Here is a 17,373-nt window from a genome sequence, read left to right as displayed (position 1 = left end):
AAGCTGGTGGACGAATCAGAAGGAAGGTTTGGGACTTATAAAGAGAAAAGTTTAATCTTGCATACCCAATTCACCAAGCCCGGTAGGCAGAGGAAAATAAGGAAGGAAGTGGAGCACCTGGAAGAGGAGATGAGAATATCAAAGGAGGCGGTTCGTAGGGCCAAATAGCAGAATATCTTGAAAGAGGAGGACATGGGACCAAAACCCAAGAAGACCAAATTTTTCTCTACTCCTCCTAAGCCAAGGCAAACAAGGTCAACACCTTCTTCCAGTGCACAAAAGCTTGTCCCTCCACCTAAGCCTCAGTCCAAATCATCTGGTGGAGTAGAGAAGAGGAAGAAAGGGAAGCCATAAAGAGTCTATGTGGCAGCCACTGCAAAAGAAGAAACCAAATCGGATGAAGTAGTGAGGGAAGTGAAGGAGACTGCTACTTCTGCCAAGGTAGTCAAGAAGCAACCATCCGGTGAAGGTCAGCCAAGAGTTGAAGTTGAGAAATTCTGAAGACCTTGATCAAGTAAGAAGCCCAAGTCTAAGCTTGATGAAGCATTGAAGTCTGGGAAACTTGAGGGTAACTACACTATTGTGCCTCCTATCACATTAAGTCATATAGTTGATACAGTAGTAAAGGAAGGAAATTTGAAGCATGTATCAAAAACCTATTTTTACTTAATCAAAACATTAGAAGTCGTTGTAAAATATATGAATGTATATAGTAAAGCCCTAATAGAATTATCATCATTGATTATGAAGGGTCCATATGAAATTTTGGATGTTAGAAGTCATACAACTAGTCTAGAAGATGAGAGAATGAAAGAGTATGTATTGGTTAATTTATGCTCAGTAATTTCTAAGATTGAAGTAGATAGAATTCTTAAAATTGCAAAGAGCAAATTTAGAAGAAAAACCAGAGTTAATAGGATCATGTTTGGAAAGGTTGATGAAGTAGCTAAGGAAATAGAAGAAATTTTGAAAGAGAACAAGTATGAGATAAATCTGGTGAAAGATGACACCCATCCAGAAGTGGATACATGGGATGATACTTCCATTCTGAAAGTACAGACCGAAGTTCCAGATGACAAAACAAATGAACAAGCTAAAGTTGGAGATGATATTGTTGATAATCAATAGATTGCAGACTTCAGTGAAGCTGATCAGAATCCTCTGGTAATCACTATTGAATCAGAGAAGGCACCTGAGGAGGTTGGTGATGAAAAAAGAGAGGATGCAGAGAAAGGAGAAGCTACAAAGAAGGCAAATAAGGAGAAGGATGAAGATAAGATTAAATAGGTTTCGGTGGCAAGAGGCACTATGGAATCAAACAAGGGCAAGAAAATTATCATCAACACAGATCTCACCAAAGGGCCTATCGATCTTAACTCACTATCTCCTGTCCAAGCACTTAAGCTTGAAACACTTGCCCAAGCTCAAGCCAGTGAGACTTGCTAAAGTCACATACTGAGGATAAAGAGATCATATCCATGACTACAAGCATGTTGGAGAAAATTTTGCCATCTTTCAAACAAGACTCAATTGAATCACCCTTTGGTAAGTTGAGGAGTATGCTTAAATCAGTAGATTCTCATTTTGTATCTTTAGAAAAAGCTGCTAAAGGAAAGATTCTTAGCCAATTCAATGCCATGCGGTTAAGGATAATTTTGAGAATGGTTGAAGATGATAGGGCTAGTTTGATTACTGGTATGAAGGGCATTCAAGACGCACTGAATGAAGGAGGTAAAATATACAAGTCATGTCTTGTTTTGTCAAATTTCACTATTGACACTCTCAATCCTATACCCCCCAATCAGTTTTTGCTAGCAATATTGAAGCTCAAGTGATGGGTCTACTTGACAAAATCAAGAACCTCAATCAGAAAAAAGATAGAGTAGTTGGTAGAGTGGGAGAACTAAGGAACTTAATCACTCCCTAGTTGGATGCTTTTCTTAGCAATCAATAGGATGCTATGAATTCTCTGAATAAGAGTGCCCCTTCTAATCTTAGAGGAGCAGAGATACATGCCTATCTATTTAATGCCCTCATCAATATTTTGGAGAACTTGAAGAAAGGTTGGGATGACCACTTGCAGTCTTTAAAGACCATTTTTGTAGACATTTTTAAATATCTGTAAGTTATTGAGTATATCCTTGTACATAAATTTTGGCAGATACCTACCTTTTCCATTGATGTCAAAGGGGGAGAGAGAGGAGTTAAAAATGGTGTACTATATTCTTAGGGGGAGCTTGTTGAGTTGTTGATTTGTTTTAAAGTTTTGCAATGTATGTCAGTTTTGGTCTAACAGTGTCATTTTCCATCAAGTGTTGCCATCAATGCCAAAGGGGGAGATTGTTGGCAAGAGACACTATACCAGTAGAGATTAGTGCATGAGGAATGTTTTGGGATTGTCATTGATGGCAACTCAAATCAGAAATCACATCTGGTATATGTTGAATTGTTCTACCGGAAGTTTGATATTCATTTTGCTTAAGTATAGAAGATGGAATGCAGTATGGGTACATTAAGAAGAACTCAATTTTAGTTGCGGTGGTAGAGGTAGTTGATTGGATGTTTGAGATAACTTATTTCACAATCCTAGTCTCTAGTATTGATTCTCGTGCAAGATGGAAGATCTAGTATCTAGTATTTCAGGAAGAACAAGGTTATTTTGGTGATTAGTGATGAAGCACGTTATGCAAAATCTTTGGGATGATTTCAGTGATTGGTTTTGAGTTTGAGGCGGTTGAGCCGACATGTGTGAAGCATATTATCAATTTGTTTAGGTACGCATATGGATTTGTAATTGGATTGAGTCGACTTATTGTTACACGTTTCATATTTTGCAAATATTTTGAAGCTGACATATTTGTGACCTAATCAAGTGTTGTAGATATATAAGACCGATCTATTTGCGTATTTTGGATATATGTGAGTGTGTCAAGATTGTATGAGCACTGGTGTGCAATTTCACATGTGCTATCCTTGGATTGATGCTTTGGTATATGATAGAGAAAAGCAGAATATAGTAGTGAGACAAAACAGAGGAAGAAAACTTTTTGTGCTTAACCAGCACTACATTTTGGCATTTGTAGATACAACTCATCAGTTCAGACAATCAGTTATCATTTGTAATCATTTGTAGGACAATGAGTCCTCTAAGGGTGTAGCCCTCTCTTTTATAATTGAGTAGTGATCTCTAGATAGTGTGCTTGAATGCATGTGCATTCCCCTATTGTAATATTATTTTACTCCTGATCACAGTATTATAATATTGTGGATCTCAATCCCATCGTGGTTTTTCCCTTTCTGGGTCTCCATGTAAAAATTATGTTATGGTTTTGTGCTTGTTTGCATTTAGTTTCTGCACTTTGCTTTTATTCATTTTCATCCAGTGGTTTAAGAAATTTTTTAATTGCAAAACACTGATTCACCCCCCCCTCTCAGTGTTCATTGATTCCAAAAAATTAATTAATAAATTTATTATATTACAAATATAACTTTAAAAAACATTAAAAAATATAAAAAATATTAAAATAAATTATCTCACTTTACAAAATATAATCAAACATTTAAAAATTCCCACACTCCCGCAACTCTTTTTTAATTTCTTGGTTGATCTAGCGAGGTGAGGGTAAGGAGTAAGAACGACACAGACAGTCAGAATCCCCTGTCAGATCGACATACAAAAAAATCGAGAAGGGATGACGATAGGTTGCATAGGGATTCATCTTGACATAGGGACTATAGAGCTATACGAGCATGGGGATGGGGTGGTGCAATTTTTCACCCCCATAGCTAGTGCCTTGAATATGAGGGGAGAGCTAAAGGTAAAGTGAGTCCCGAGGGAGTACAAACTAGTCGTAAGTGAGGAAAGATGATTTCACCAAATGCAAAAAAAGTGCTTAATACTATTGAAGTATTATTAAAACATTTCGTTGTTTTTATATCACTTGAAATTATTATGATTTAAATTATATTTATTTAAATTGTAGTAATTTTTATTTTGGAAGAAGGGGGCATGATCTTTTGTGATTAATTTATAAAATTATTTATAAATTAATTTTTCTTTCTTTGCAGGTGAAATGGTATTTACAAGTGGACAAGATCAAGATCATTAAAGGGAGTGAAATTTGTTAAATTTTGATTTTTGAATCTAATAAAATTTAAAATTGCTTTTGATCTTAAATATTTAATTATTAATTATTAATTTATTTTAAAATGTAATAAGTTTTAAATTATGTTATTTTCTAAAAAGTTTATAATAAATTTGTTATTGCTTTTTCATTGAAATTGTGAATTTTTTTATTTTAAAAAGACTTGATTTCACGTTAAAATAGATTTAAATAATTTATTATTTGATATTAATGTACAGATTTAAAATGGTTTTAATTTACAATCAAGATACCCAAAGTGAAATTAGAGGTGGAACTCCAAACAAATTGAAGCAATCAAGGATTGAAAACTGGAAAGTTGTTATTTGAAATTGAAAATAAAGTATGGAATTGCGGTGGATTGAATTGGAGTAGGACTCAACATCAAAATTAGAAAGTTACCACTTCAAGGATTTGTCTACGTCTTCTTGCACAATCAACTAAAGCTGATTTTGGGTTCAAAAGGGGAATTTTCTTTTCTCATGGGGCTATTTAATGGAGTCGAGAGCTCATTGTAAAGGGTAGCCATTCCATGGATAAATGCTTGGAAGTTAGAATTTTTAGGATTTGAAGCTTAAAAGTTAGCAATAGTTTAGAAATTGGTTTTCGAAAACTCGCAAAGTGTGGCTACGAGCCATTTTTGTTGAGTTTTCATTTGCATTCCATTGTTAATGTAGCTGGAAACAATCTGATATAAGCATAAATCAGGTTCTTGGTGTGACGATTCTGATAAACAAGTGCCTCATTCGAAGGCAATTTGCTTGTTTATTTCAGTTGCTCTCCTTCATATGATGGATGTTCAATGTTTGTTTATCTAATTTAACTTTCTAAATCTGGAGAGAACCGCATTTACATTACTTCAATCTGCACATGCATATGGTGGTTGATGCCAATGTTAGATGTGGTTTAATACTTCCTTCAATTGAATTTTGCTTCATTAATATGTTAAATTGATAATTTGCATGTTAATGTATGAGTATTCCAATGTCCTCCAAGTTTAGTTGATATTATTGGATTAAATGAATGTTCATTCTCTTGCATTCCCTTTATCTTTTGTTCTTTCTTTCTTGCTGGTTAGTTTGGCTTTAGTTTTAGTTTTCTAACTTTTGCAAATAAGTTAGAGGATCCGAATCAACAGGCCCCTTAATAGGTACAACTACGCCAACCACCAAGCTACCCAACGCCGCCATGACCCTACTATAGAGACCTTGGAGTTGTCAATATTTCAAGATTGATTATGCATTCATGTTCTACCTGCCTGTTGGTGAGTGTGTCAGAACACTCATCAACAATACCTTGCTTCATCACTCAATTTTATATATAGTTTCCTCTCTAATTTAAAAATATATATCTTTCATCTTGTTATGATTTATATCTTTGGTGAATTTAATACCAAGCCATCATCATAGTACCCATTCTTGGTTTTCATTCATGTCATCATCATTCTTTTGATTTATCAAATATTCCTAAACTTTGCCTCTGTGCAATTCTTTGTCTATAAGGATAATTTAATCTTGATTATTTTATGTTGTGTACAATTTCTTTAGTTAATATAAATTATATTTAAAGTTATAAATATTAATTTATAATTATCCTATTAATTTTAGCTATAACAATTCTTATCTAAATTAAAGATCATATGAAAATCTTTTGCATTTGAGTGAATTTTTTATTTTTGTTCATCTAGTGTTTAGTGGAGTGTGCTTTAACAGATTTAATTGAAATTAGAGTACACAATGCTAAGTGTGTCTTTTTTAGCTATGTTGTTGGTGTGAAAGTGTACAAACTTTGGGATCTAACAAATGAGAGAGTTCTACACAACATAAATGTAATTTTTAGAGATATTAAGTCTGCTCTTATTATTTTGCAACTATAAAAGGACAATATTAAAAGATGTGGTTTAAATAACCCTTAAGATTAAGAAATTTGAACTAGAACCTTATGAAGGGCCTAAAGAGGAGGATAACTTGAATAGTTCAAATAATTTCAAAGAGATGGCAAAACCTCCACAACATCTCTTAAGGATGTCCACTTGATATAGACAACAACAAGACATGTGTAATCCTCTTGATTAGAGATGCATTTTTCTTTTGATTAGTAACATAGATAATATTATAAATATGAAGGAGGTATTAACTATAGATGATTTTGAATCTTGAAGAGTGGCTAGGGATGAGGAGATGGCTACATTGAAGAAAAATATCACATAAGACTTAGTACATTGTCTTAATGTTTAAAACATTATTAGTTGTAATTAGATGTTTGAAAGGAAGATCTATTCTATAGGAATTTTGATAAATAGAAGGTTAGAATTGTTGCAAAAGGATATTCTTGAGTTGAGGGAATTGACTAGTAATATTTTCCCTTCAATTATGAAGCTAGCATCCACTTAGTTCTTATTATCTTTTACAACATCCTTTAATCTTAAGATTGAGAAAGTGGATGTGAAGAGAGCTTTCCTTCAAGATGATTTTGGGCGAAGATTTATTTATGTGTCACAACCAAAACACTATGGGAAGAAGGGAAATATTATTTGGTTTGCAAGTTAAAAATATTTGCATGGTCTCAAATGATCTCCAAGGATGTGGTAGGTTAGAATTTTGATTCATTTGTGTTGGGTTTGTAATTTGTGGGATCCAAATAATATAAGTGTATTTATTATAAGATTGGTGGTGAACAATTTGTTGTTATTGCATTGTATGTTTTTTTTTTATATAGGTAATGGGCTGAAGCCGATAAGGTGTACTATTATTGCATTGTATGTTGATGATATATTATTTTTTGGTAATACTAAGGATAAGATTTGACTTGAGATATGAGATTTTATTATAGTTTGAGATGGACTTAGGAGTTTCTAGATATTTTTTTAGGTGTAAATATTATAAGAGATAGAGTGAGCATAAAGATTTGGTTAGGTTAGAGAAACTATGTGAATTTCGTATTAGATAGATTCAACGTGACAACTTGTAGACCATTTTCCTATTTTGGAGGAACTAAGTTTTCTATAGATTGATGTCCAACTTTATCTTGTGAGGTGGAGGCCATTGATCAAGTACTTTATTCTAGTATAATTGTAAGTTTGATGTATGCTATGGTTTATTACACTAGACATCGGTTAAGAACTGAGAGTCCTTAGACATTTAATGATTGATCTTAGATGAGTTCATTAGGATGTAATTGAAAGAGTCCTTATCTATTCATATAGGGTGTATATAAGTACTTTATTTCTATCATAATGACTTTATAAGGGACAACAATTAGTACTTATTCATGGATTTATGAATTCAAATTGAGTAGATGATATCATCAAGAGGATATCCACTAGTCGTTGCAATTTTATTTTATTTGATCACTCCATTAATGGGATGGATAAATCATTATTTTCCACCATATAAATTGAGTACATGGTATTTTCTCATGCTTGTAAAGAATCCATCTAGGTTAAGATATTATGTTCAAATTTGAGGCTAATTCAAGGAAATATTATATTTCTATGTGACAATCAGAGAATAAAATGTCTAACAAACATAACCTTTCATGTGAGGACTGGAAGTACCATTTTATTTGTGACTTGGTATAGGATGGGAGGGTGGTGCCAGAGAAATTTGATATTGTGTAGAATGTTGTAGATGCATTAACAAAGTTGGTGATGTAATCACGGATCAAGAACCTATTGAAGGGAATCTAATCTAAGCAAATAATCATGTGAACTTAGACATAGATGAAATTACACCTAGTTTAAATACACATTATAAAGGAAAAACAATGAACACTATCTTAATTCTAGATCACATACTTGCCTCAATGACCAATTGTTCAACAACGACTTTTGGCAATCCTCTCAATATTACATTTATCACTCATATGCATACAACAAGAAGCTTTAACATTAGTGAAATAAGAAAACGCCTCTTAACCCTTTATTCAATCTTCTATGCATTTGTATATCACTCTATCTCATATCTCTTATCCTTAACTAACGTGGAATATATTCAAGAAGTTTTATCAATCTAACAATCAAAGTAGACTTCCCTTATAATAGTCATTTTAGAAATTAATAAATCTATTAAAAAAAAATTAAAAATGACCACATTCTCAAGCTCATTCATTGTCCCTGCTACCATTACCTCTATACCTAAGTACTAACTTCTCATTAAAAACTAATTCCAAATGAAAATTATTTATAGTTTTTGGATGCTCATTTCTCACAAATATTTTTAGTTTAATAATTTACCATTTAACTTACAGATTCATATCTATGGAAGGATAATTTCCAATTTATTCATTTACATTTTAAATAGGTGAGTTTCTAATTTGAGAGTAAATTTTTGAAAGGAAATGTCTTTTTGTTTTTTAAACGTCTGGAATGGAGCGTAGACTGCAACGGCTCTGAATAAATGGCTTTCTGTTAGATTCATCCATGGCTGTTGTTCTTGAAGATCTGAAAAAAAACTATTATCGTTGAAGAGCTAAAAAAACACTTACCGTTTAGAGCAAAAAAGAATTGTTACCGTTTGAAGACAATTTGATCTCTTATATAAGAGAGTAAAGTAGTCAGATAGAGTAAAGTAGCTCTGTTTCCTGTGGACTGTAGTCAGATAGAGTAAAGTAGCTCTTTTAGGTTGTTTCACAGTCTTACATAGGAGAAGATCAGGAACGTTTCGTTGTTCCTATAAATTGTTTGCAGAGTGCTTGCTTCCTTGAATTGCTCAAGGAGGCAGGGGAGGTTTATGGGTTTGATGAAAAAGGGCCTCTCAAGCTCCCCTGTAGTGTGGATCGTTTTCATTAGGTTTTGCAGTCAATCTAGAAAGAGAGAGAAAATTTACAGAAAACCCGGCAATTTACAGACTATATCAGCTGTCAAATTTGTGCCATTTCTGAATTGTGTATAGCCAGTTAGCAGAAACCGCGAATGGCCTTGCAAGCATGACTGAGATTGTGCATGAGAGATTTCGATTGAGTAGATGGTTCTGCAGTTGCACTTGCTCTGGCAATGGACATAGGCGTAAATATGGTGACAATTAATGTAGGTCTGGTTGTAGGGCCTGGCTTTGCATACAAAATCTCAGGATCCACCATAACATATCTCATAGGTAACACCTCAATTAAGTTCCTAGGTGAAATTATGTGCTTTTGTTTAGTAAAGCAGACTATGGTTTATCGTTTATGAGCTAACCAGATTGATTTAGTTGTCTAGAATTGCTCAGATTTTTGTTTTCTGACATCATATATATTGTTTATAATGGTTATAATTTACTGGATTCAATGAGTTTCTCCACGGGCTACATCAGCTATTCTGTTTTTCCCCAGTTTCACTGAAGTTTTTCTATTTAAAGGTTTTTTATAATTGTTATAATTTACTGGATTCAATGAGTTTCTCCACTGGCTGAGGTGTTCTGTTTTTCCCTTGTTTCATGAAGTTTTTCTATTGAAAGAAACCTTTTAGGTGATAGATTTGGTTTTGAATCGATTATCAATTGTTCTCTTGGGTTTTAAGATTGATGCATCAGTATCACTGTGGCATTTTCGGACTGTAGTGCGAGAGGGTGTGATGGCTTCAACCCGCCGAGGGTTTGTCCACAAGAAGTCCTATATTTCCTCATCAGATGCCCTCACAGAGGTGATTTCTAATTTCAAAGATACTATACATGTAGAATCTATTCATATTTTATTAAATTTATTATAAATTTTAATGTACATTTTTATTTTTTTTTTGGTCAATTTTAATGTACATATTATTAATGATAATGCTAATACATGATTTTATGTTGTATTTATAATTCATATTACTGTTAACAGCTTGATTATTCACGTCAGACTCCCTTCAAATGTTTGGAATGCTTTGTTTACATTTCATTCTATTTTGCTGGTTTCTTTGTCCACCACTTTATGTTCTTTTTTGGTTTTCTTTCTCTGTGTCATGCTCTTTTTTTCAATTTTCTTTCTTTTTTATCATTCTCATTTTGTTTATCATTCTCTCTTTTTATTTTTTCTGCGAATTCTATTTTATATGTTTGATAAGTGTTTTTTTTTAATATTTTTATATGTATATTGTCTTTAAATTTTTTTAATTGGTATTTTGTTTTTATGCAGCACCATGTAATTGTTGGTTGAAACCGTAGCAGTCAATAGTTTCATCATAGTTTAATCAGCACGTAATTGCTGGTTGAATAATCAATAGATTTTAGCTTTGATATAGTAACATGTATTTAATGAAAGTACTGGAGTGCAGCTGAGCAGTTATTGCAGCCATTTTCTCAAAGGTTAACACAGTTATTCTATCTTAATTTCTAAATGGTACACGGGGATACTCATTTAGGCTTTTACATTATCAATTGTTCTATTGGGTTTTAAGATTGATGCTTCAGTGGTAATGTGGCAGCATCTTTGATTGGATTTGATAAGTAGCGCATCTTTAGCTTTTATGAAATCCACCATTGGAACCTTGGCCATGGTTCTAGCTCCATCTAGATATAATTGTAAAAGTCTAGGCTACTTGTGGTAACTCCGTGTATTATGATCAGAGAACTTTAACCTCCTATAGCTGGAATCACGGAATCACAAAAAAGTGATGATCTCTTTAGAAATGCGGTTCAAGTGTTCGGTGCCATTATGAGTTGGTATGAACATTAAGGCATTTGCAGTTTTAATGGTATTATTGCTCAAAAACTAGTTATTTATTTTGGTACCCTATTTGGAGGTATCATGGAATGAAATAGTTTTTGTAAACCGTTTCTGCTCCTTATAAGCTCTGATGGTGTGTGGTTCTACATCTAGGCATAGAAAATCCTTTTATAATCAGTGAAATGATTTATTAAATGATCTTATATTTAATGCTACCTTTTATGCAGGATTTCCTAGTGATCTTGATGTGACTGCATTCTACACTCTGATATAGCTCAGCTCACTTACTGGAATTTGGCAGGTCATAACAGTGGAAATATCTCTAATATTGATTCAGGAACATGAGCACCAATACCCTATTCCTTAGCTGGTAATAAAATAGTGGATGCTATTTTCCCTTACTAACATATCTATAATTATATAGATGATTACTTTTTAATGTCTCTGAATATGGACAGCTAATACTTTTTAATGTCTCTGAATATGGACAGCTAATAGATTATGTATCACACAATCTGTTATGCCTTTTAGTTATTGACTTCAAAACATATTTCTGCTAAACACTTGCTTTTGATGATAGAAGTTTGAGGGAGTGGGGAGAGTGAAAAATATCTGTATTGAAGATAGAGACTTTATCTTTAAGTTCATGATGGTGGTTTCTACTCACATCAAATCTGGCGCACAATTATTTATTTGAATTTGCAAATTGCACTACCCTTGACGTGTCTCATCATACAGTGCTGAATGTATTTCTTCTGCAATTATTCACTTTTTATATCCATCCATTTCCTTTTGTTGAGTTTTTCGGTTTTCATTTGGCCAGGCCAGTTTCTTGTTGATTAAGATCTTCAAAACATAGTTACACATGGTTTACATTAAATGCTAATGTCTCTCCCTTGCAAAAACACAAGTGGCACATTTTATGCACTCATGTTGACCATAATGATGAATTCTGCCTTTTAATGCTATATGTTAAGTAATTTTGAAATTACTTAATTAGTTGATTCAGAATTAACTTGAATGATGTTTATTACAAAATGATTCTTTACTTAAAATTGTTTGTATTGCCAATTCCTATTATTGACGTGAGAATATTAACAGGATAGGCTCAATGGCCTGTAGCATCCTTTTTACTAGGAATATGTATAAATCTGTCTACTTTCGGTGGCCTGCTAACAAAGCTAGACACAATTTAGGGATAAAATCGTATGCAATCAAGTGCAGAGTTACTTAAAAGATGTGGAAAATTGGAAATGGATCGATGGGCAATATTTTACCCTAGATAGGTTAGATTAACTAAATTAACTAATGTCATTTACAAAATATAATAACATGAAAAGACAAAAAAATCTCTATCTTTTTTTTGTTTGTGATGCATATCATGTCAACTATAAATCACAGTTGATGTTGTTCTTTTGAAGTCCACTACTTTATTTTGTCTCTTGTACATATTCATTTTGTTGCTCTTCAGGTTCCTAAATGATTGGAAAACTTCCTCTTTTTTTACAATGACTTGCAATCCCATCTCTATTAATTGTAGTCGATGTTGTTGTTTTGAAGTCCACTACTTTATTTTGTCTCTTGTACATATTCATTTTGTTGTACTTCAGGGTCCTAAATGATTGGACAACTTCCTCCTTTTTTGCAATGACCTGATTGGACAACTTCCTCCTTTTTTGCAATGACCTGCAATCCCTTGCTGTTTTTCAGGTCTATATTCTTGGTAGCTTCCTGATTTAGGCTTCTAACTGTTTTTTGTCTTTTTATTTAGTTGTTCCAGTTCTTCTTGCTTCTTGCTTGATACATAGCCAAGTGAAGATAATTTGAATTTGCAACCACATCTCTTGGATTGGAATTCTAATTCTGATAGTAGAGCCAAAAATAATAACATCTTTTTCAAATTTGGTTTTACAGCTTTTTTGATAAGTCCTCAATCTGTACGAAATTTAAATAATTTCCATTAAAAGTACTATCCAAGTTATACGGCATTGGAGTAGCTATCATGCAATGTTGCAGCTAGGCTTTTGCTCTTACGTGACTCTGGGTAGGAAATTCTTTTCTGGGTGCATTTTTGCACTTCCCACTGTTTTCTTGACAATTCTACACAAGAATAAATGCAATGCAATCTATTCGGATGGTATACAAAGTGGTTCCATTATAGCCTTGGTATTTAGTAAGATCATCACCAGAAGACATTTTGCTAAGTCCGTTAAACAGAATAAGTTTCATCATTATCCTAGTCTCAATGAGGCCCTGTCTTTTGTTTGGCTAGATTGGACTAGCAAATGAAGTTTGATAGCTCATTTAATGAATGAAGTTCAGTGAATTAAAATACTTAATCGTAGCTAATCCAAGAGGTTTTGATACAAAATGTTTACATGTCGGTAGTACTTGATTTTTTAATGTTTTGGATAATTTAAACTTTAATGTATACAAATATTCAGCCAACTTATTCTTGTGTCTCTTACAATTTAATCTTGCAGAACCTGGTTTCTGGTTTTTGTGTCTTGTTTTGTGTTTTTATGTTGGGACTGAGCCAAAGTATTTATTTTATATGTTGTCTTTCTGTTGGATCAGATCCATTGTCTTAGCACAAGGTGGTCTGATATAAATTGTGTTTATGTTCGTTTTCTTTTGCAGGAAGTAACCAAAGAAATCGATCTAACAATCCATTTGTCCAAATATGACTGAAATAGAAGCTATAAATGCAGTTGCAAGTACTCAAGGCTTTTCCAAAGGCATGATAATTGGAGAAGATGAAAGTCACAAAATGGAAAAGGAAACATTTCTGCATGGTATGTCGTCTGATAATCGAGTCACTCAGCAGTCCTCTAACGTAGGCAATCTTGGGAAGGAGAACTTGCTTTTTGACGCAAATAAAGAAGAAATTAGAAAAGGAGAAATGTTGGTAGAGTGTTTTCAATCTAAAGAGACATCAAAGAAAAAAGAAGCTTAAGAAGCAAGAGCTGCAAAATCCAGTGGCCATACAAATGGAGAGTTGCAGGATGAACAGCAGGAGAATTCTAAAGTAATTGCTGGCAAGTTGTATGAATCCAAACTGAAATGGGAGAATAATTTAATTGATGACAAGGCATACGGTGCATACAAATTGTTGCAGTATTGTATATATTCATTGATATTATAAGAAATGCTAAAAATTGTTAGTTTTCATTTGTTCTCGACTTTTACTACAGCAAAAGAGGATGCCATACTACCAACGTTTGACACATTCCAGATCTCTGAAAACTGGCAATAGTTTACTTGCAAAGAGTGGCAATATGTCTTGTCAGAGCCAAAATTCAAGGCTTCCAAAGAGTTCAGTCATAACAACAAAGAGTAAAATACAAAGTGGCAAGGACAGAGTTTTAGCATTTACAAATAAAGGAAGCAGAGCATAACAACAAAGAGTACAATACAAAGTGACAAGGACAGAGTTTTAACATTTACAAATAAAGGAAGCAGAGCTGAGGTTGAGAATGTTGAAGTCACATCAGCTACATCAAAGAGTGTCCACTTCATAAGAATATAGATCCTAAGGCAAAATCACACTCTTCCACAACCTTTTACACTGGCTACTGATAAAAGGGCTTCATTTGGATCGCAACAAACTGGCAGTGAAGCAGCTCAGAAGCATTATAGGCGTTCTTGCTACAAGTAATGTGACATCCCCTGTTGCTGGAAAAAAGCAGGTAATGGGACGTTTTTCAAAATTTGATTAGTCCAAATAGTTTGGAAGAGCATCTAAATCTTAACTGAGGGAAAATGATTCGATGGTTGATGTTTATTGATCTTGGTAATGCATGGTGTTTGATAGAGATATGTTATTTGGTGATGCATTGTGCTTCAATTATGAGAAAATAGATCCCGACTCGTAATTTTTCGTTTGGAATATTCGTTATTTGTACCGTTGACTGCAAAATCTGCGCTAAGAGTTTCAGAAACCAAAATTTCCCATTCCATTGTACACAAGTGAGTGTTTTTTAGCCTAATGGAAATTTTCCAGAATCATTGAATTCGGGCCTAATGGAATTTTTTAAGAATCATTGTTATAACGGATGTGCATTGATAGTTGGCTTGTAATAGTCAAACTGTTCTCATTTCAGACAATGTTGATTTTAGCCTAATGGAAATTTTCCAGAATCATTGAATTAGGGCCGCCTCATGGAAATTTTTTATAATCATTGCTATAACGGATGTGCATTTGATAGTTGGCTTGTAATAGTCAAATTGTTCTCATATTCAGACAATGTTGATTTTATGGTTAATCGTACACAACCTAATTGACAATCACAGCAGACTTGGAACGAATGTACTCATATTGTTGATGTATTAGTCTTCTCGAGGTATATTTCCGGAAGATGCTAGTTGAATGTTTCTGTTGATTAGTATCACTAAGATTAACAATACATGATGTTTTTAATCTCCTCGGTTTATAGTATTATACAAGTTTGGATTATTTGGTGATTTTTGGCAATCCTAACTATATGGTGTTTTTCTACAGTTTTTGGGAATCATCTGCCTTTTAATATATATTCGGTCTGCCTGACACAGGTCTATTCTTGTTAACACATTTATTTGTATGTTTTTAGGCATTCAAGATCAACTGAAGCCTCCAAAAGCAAAACAAAGATTGTTGCTGCTTCCACTGTTACCATATCTAGATGTAATGAACGAGCTCAGAAGCGAAAATAGGTAAGAATTTACTTTTAACAATGGAATTAAGCATCATGTCCTCTGGTAATTGTCTTATCCTATACAAAATTAGAGGAAAAATTCCATGCAAAGGAAGGGGAAAAGCGGCAATTAATGGGAGTTTCATCTTTCTGAAAATGATGTGTGATACTGATTTTCTTGATGAATAGAAGCTTGTCTGTTTTTCATACTTTTGGTCATCATTTCAAGAAAAAGAATGAAGCTTCCACATTCTATATGTCACTAGCTATCCCACTCACCTGGAATTTTCCTAGATATGAATTCTTTTCTCCTTTAGACAGTAGATGGAAGTTTGAAAACATTGGTTTATCTGTGTGTGAGTCATTAGTCTTCTTCCAAGGTTGATAGCATCTAATATAACATGAGCGCCAATACCCAATTCCTCAGCTGGTGATAAAATAGTGGATGTTAGTTTCCCTTACATCTCTATTATTCTGTGGATGATTGCTTTTTAATGTATCTGAATATAGACAGCTAATAACTTATGTATCACGCAATCTGTTATGCCTTTTAGTTACCGACTTCCAAGACATTTTTCTGCTAAACTACCTTTCATGATAGAAGTTTGAGGGAATTAAGTCAGGATAGAACCTTCAAGTACAGGACATAAGAGTATAAGCATCAAATCTGGCACACAATTTTTCATTTGAATTTGCAAATTACACTATCTTTGACATGTCTCATCATATAGTGCTTTTTGCTGGATGTATTTCTTCTTCACTTATTCACTTTTTGTATCCATCCATTTCCTTCTTTTGTTGAATTTTTTGGTTGTCATTTGGCCAGGCAAGTTTCTCGTTGATTAAGATCTTTAGAACATGATTACATCGCTTACATTAAATGCTAAAGTCTCTCCCTTGCATAATGATGAATTCTTTATTTAAAATTGTTTTTATTGGCAGGTCATTCAATACAACTTTGGGGTTCACATATAATTCCAGTAGATGAGGAAGGAACCAACCACTTTTGATTTTAGAAATGAGAGGATTATTGGAAAGTTCCCAGAGGATATGATCATAATTATGTCTTCAATTGTGACGAAACAAAGGATGGTCTGAAGCATGCTGTCAAAATTAAGGATCCTTCCAGTTCTCAGTTTCTTAATAAATCATAACTCAATAATTATTCTGTGATTTAAGTTTTCTGTAAGCTCTTTCACTTGATTTTATTTATTTTCACTTGATTTTATTTATTTTTAATAATTCATGACTCAATAATTATTCTTGTGATTTTAGAAGAGGAGCCACATACTGATCAAGTATGCAGATCTACTTCAACAACATTTCGATCAGCTTGCAATATTGAAAACATGGGATGCTGATAATGTCTACTTCAAGCATCTGATGTATCAGAGGCAGTATAATCATAAGTATCTTTGCCATGTATGTAGAGTGATGCTGGAGTATCTCAATAGTTATGGCAGTAAATGCAAAATCAATTTTAATTTTACAGATCGATTTTTTGAAACTAATTTGTAAATTGATATGTTAATAGATTTGTTGTTTAATATAATTTTTTCCATTTGGGAGGGGTTCAATTTGCCCCCTCCTTTAGGTTGGAGGGAATGGTCATTGGTCATGGTCATTCTTTTCAGTCTAATGTCTTTGTGTTGTTTTTTATATTTTGATATTATATAAATTTCATACCTACTTTTTATTTATTTTATTTTTATTTTTATTGTTTATTCAAGCATGAGTTATTTTGACATTGACTTTTTATATGATCAATTTTGAAATTTACTTTGCAATTTTAAATTTTCTTGCATTCACTTTGTTTGCATTTATTGTTTATATTGAAGTGTGTGTTTTGTTAGAGTATTCAGGTATTTACCTGATTTTTGTTTAATTATTTAAGTTCCCTTTATCTCTTTTACACTTTAGCTAATTTTAGGTGC

General features: G+C 33.1%; 1 long non-coding RNA gene across 6 annotated transcripts; it reads left to right on the top strand.

Moving 5' to 3' along the window:
• Positions 1 to 8,483: 8,483 nt before the first annotated feature.
• Positions 8,484 to 16,933, top strand: LOC131061895 (uncharacterized). Of its 6 annotated transcripts, none has more exons than XR_009110617.2 (6): positions 8,484 to 9,235; positions 9,680 to 9,762; positions 10,994 to 11,136; positions 13,407 to 14,455; positions 15,356 to 15,458; positions 16,382 to 16,933. It is a non-coding gene; the product is annotated as an uncharacterized LOC131061895 (long non-coding RNA). The 6 variants fall into 6 exon arrangements; XR_009110616.2 differs by having other exon boundaries at positions 9,640 to 9,762; XR_009110615.2 differs by lacking the exon at positions 9,680 to 9,762 and having other exon boundaries at positions 8,485 to 9,235; positions 16,382 to 16,624; positions 16,715 to 16,933.
• The last annotated feature ends 440 nt before the right edge of the window (positions 16,934 to 17,373 follow it).

Source organism: Cryptomeria japonica, chromosome 9 (genome assembly GCF_030272615.1).
Source record: "Cryptomeria japonica chromosome 9, Sugi_1.0, whole genome shotgun sequence".
Classification (NCBI taxonomy): domain Eukaryota; kingdom Viridiplantae; phylum Streptophyta; class Pinopsida; order Cupressales; family Cupressaceae; genus Cryptomeria; species Cryptomeria japonica.
This window is presented reverse-complemented; position numbering and strand designations above follow the sequence as displayed.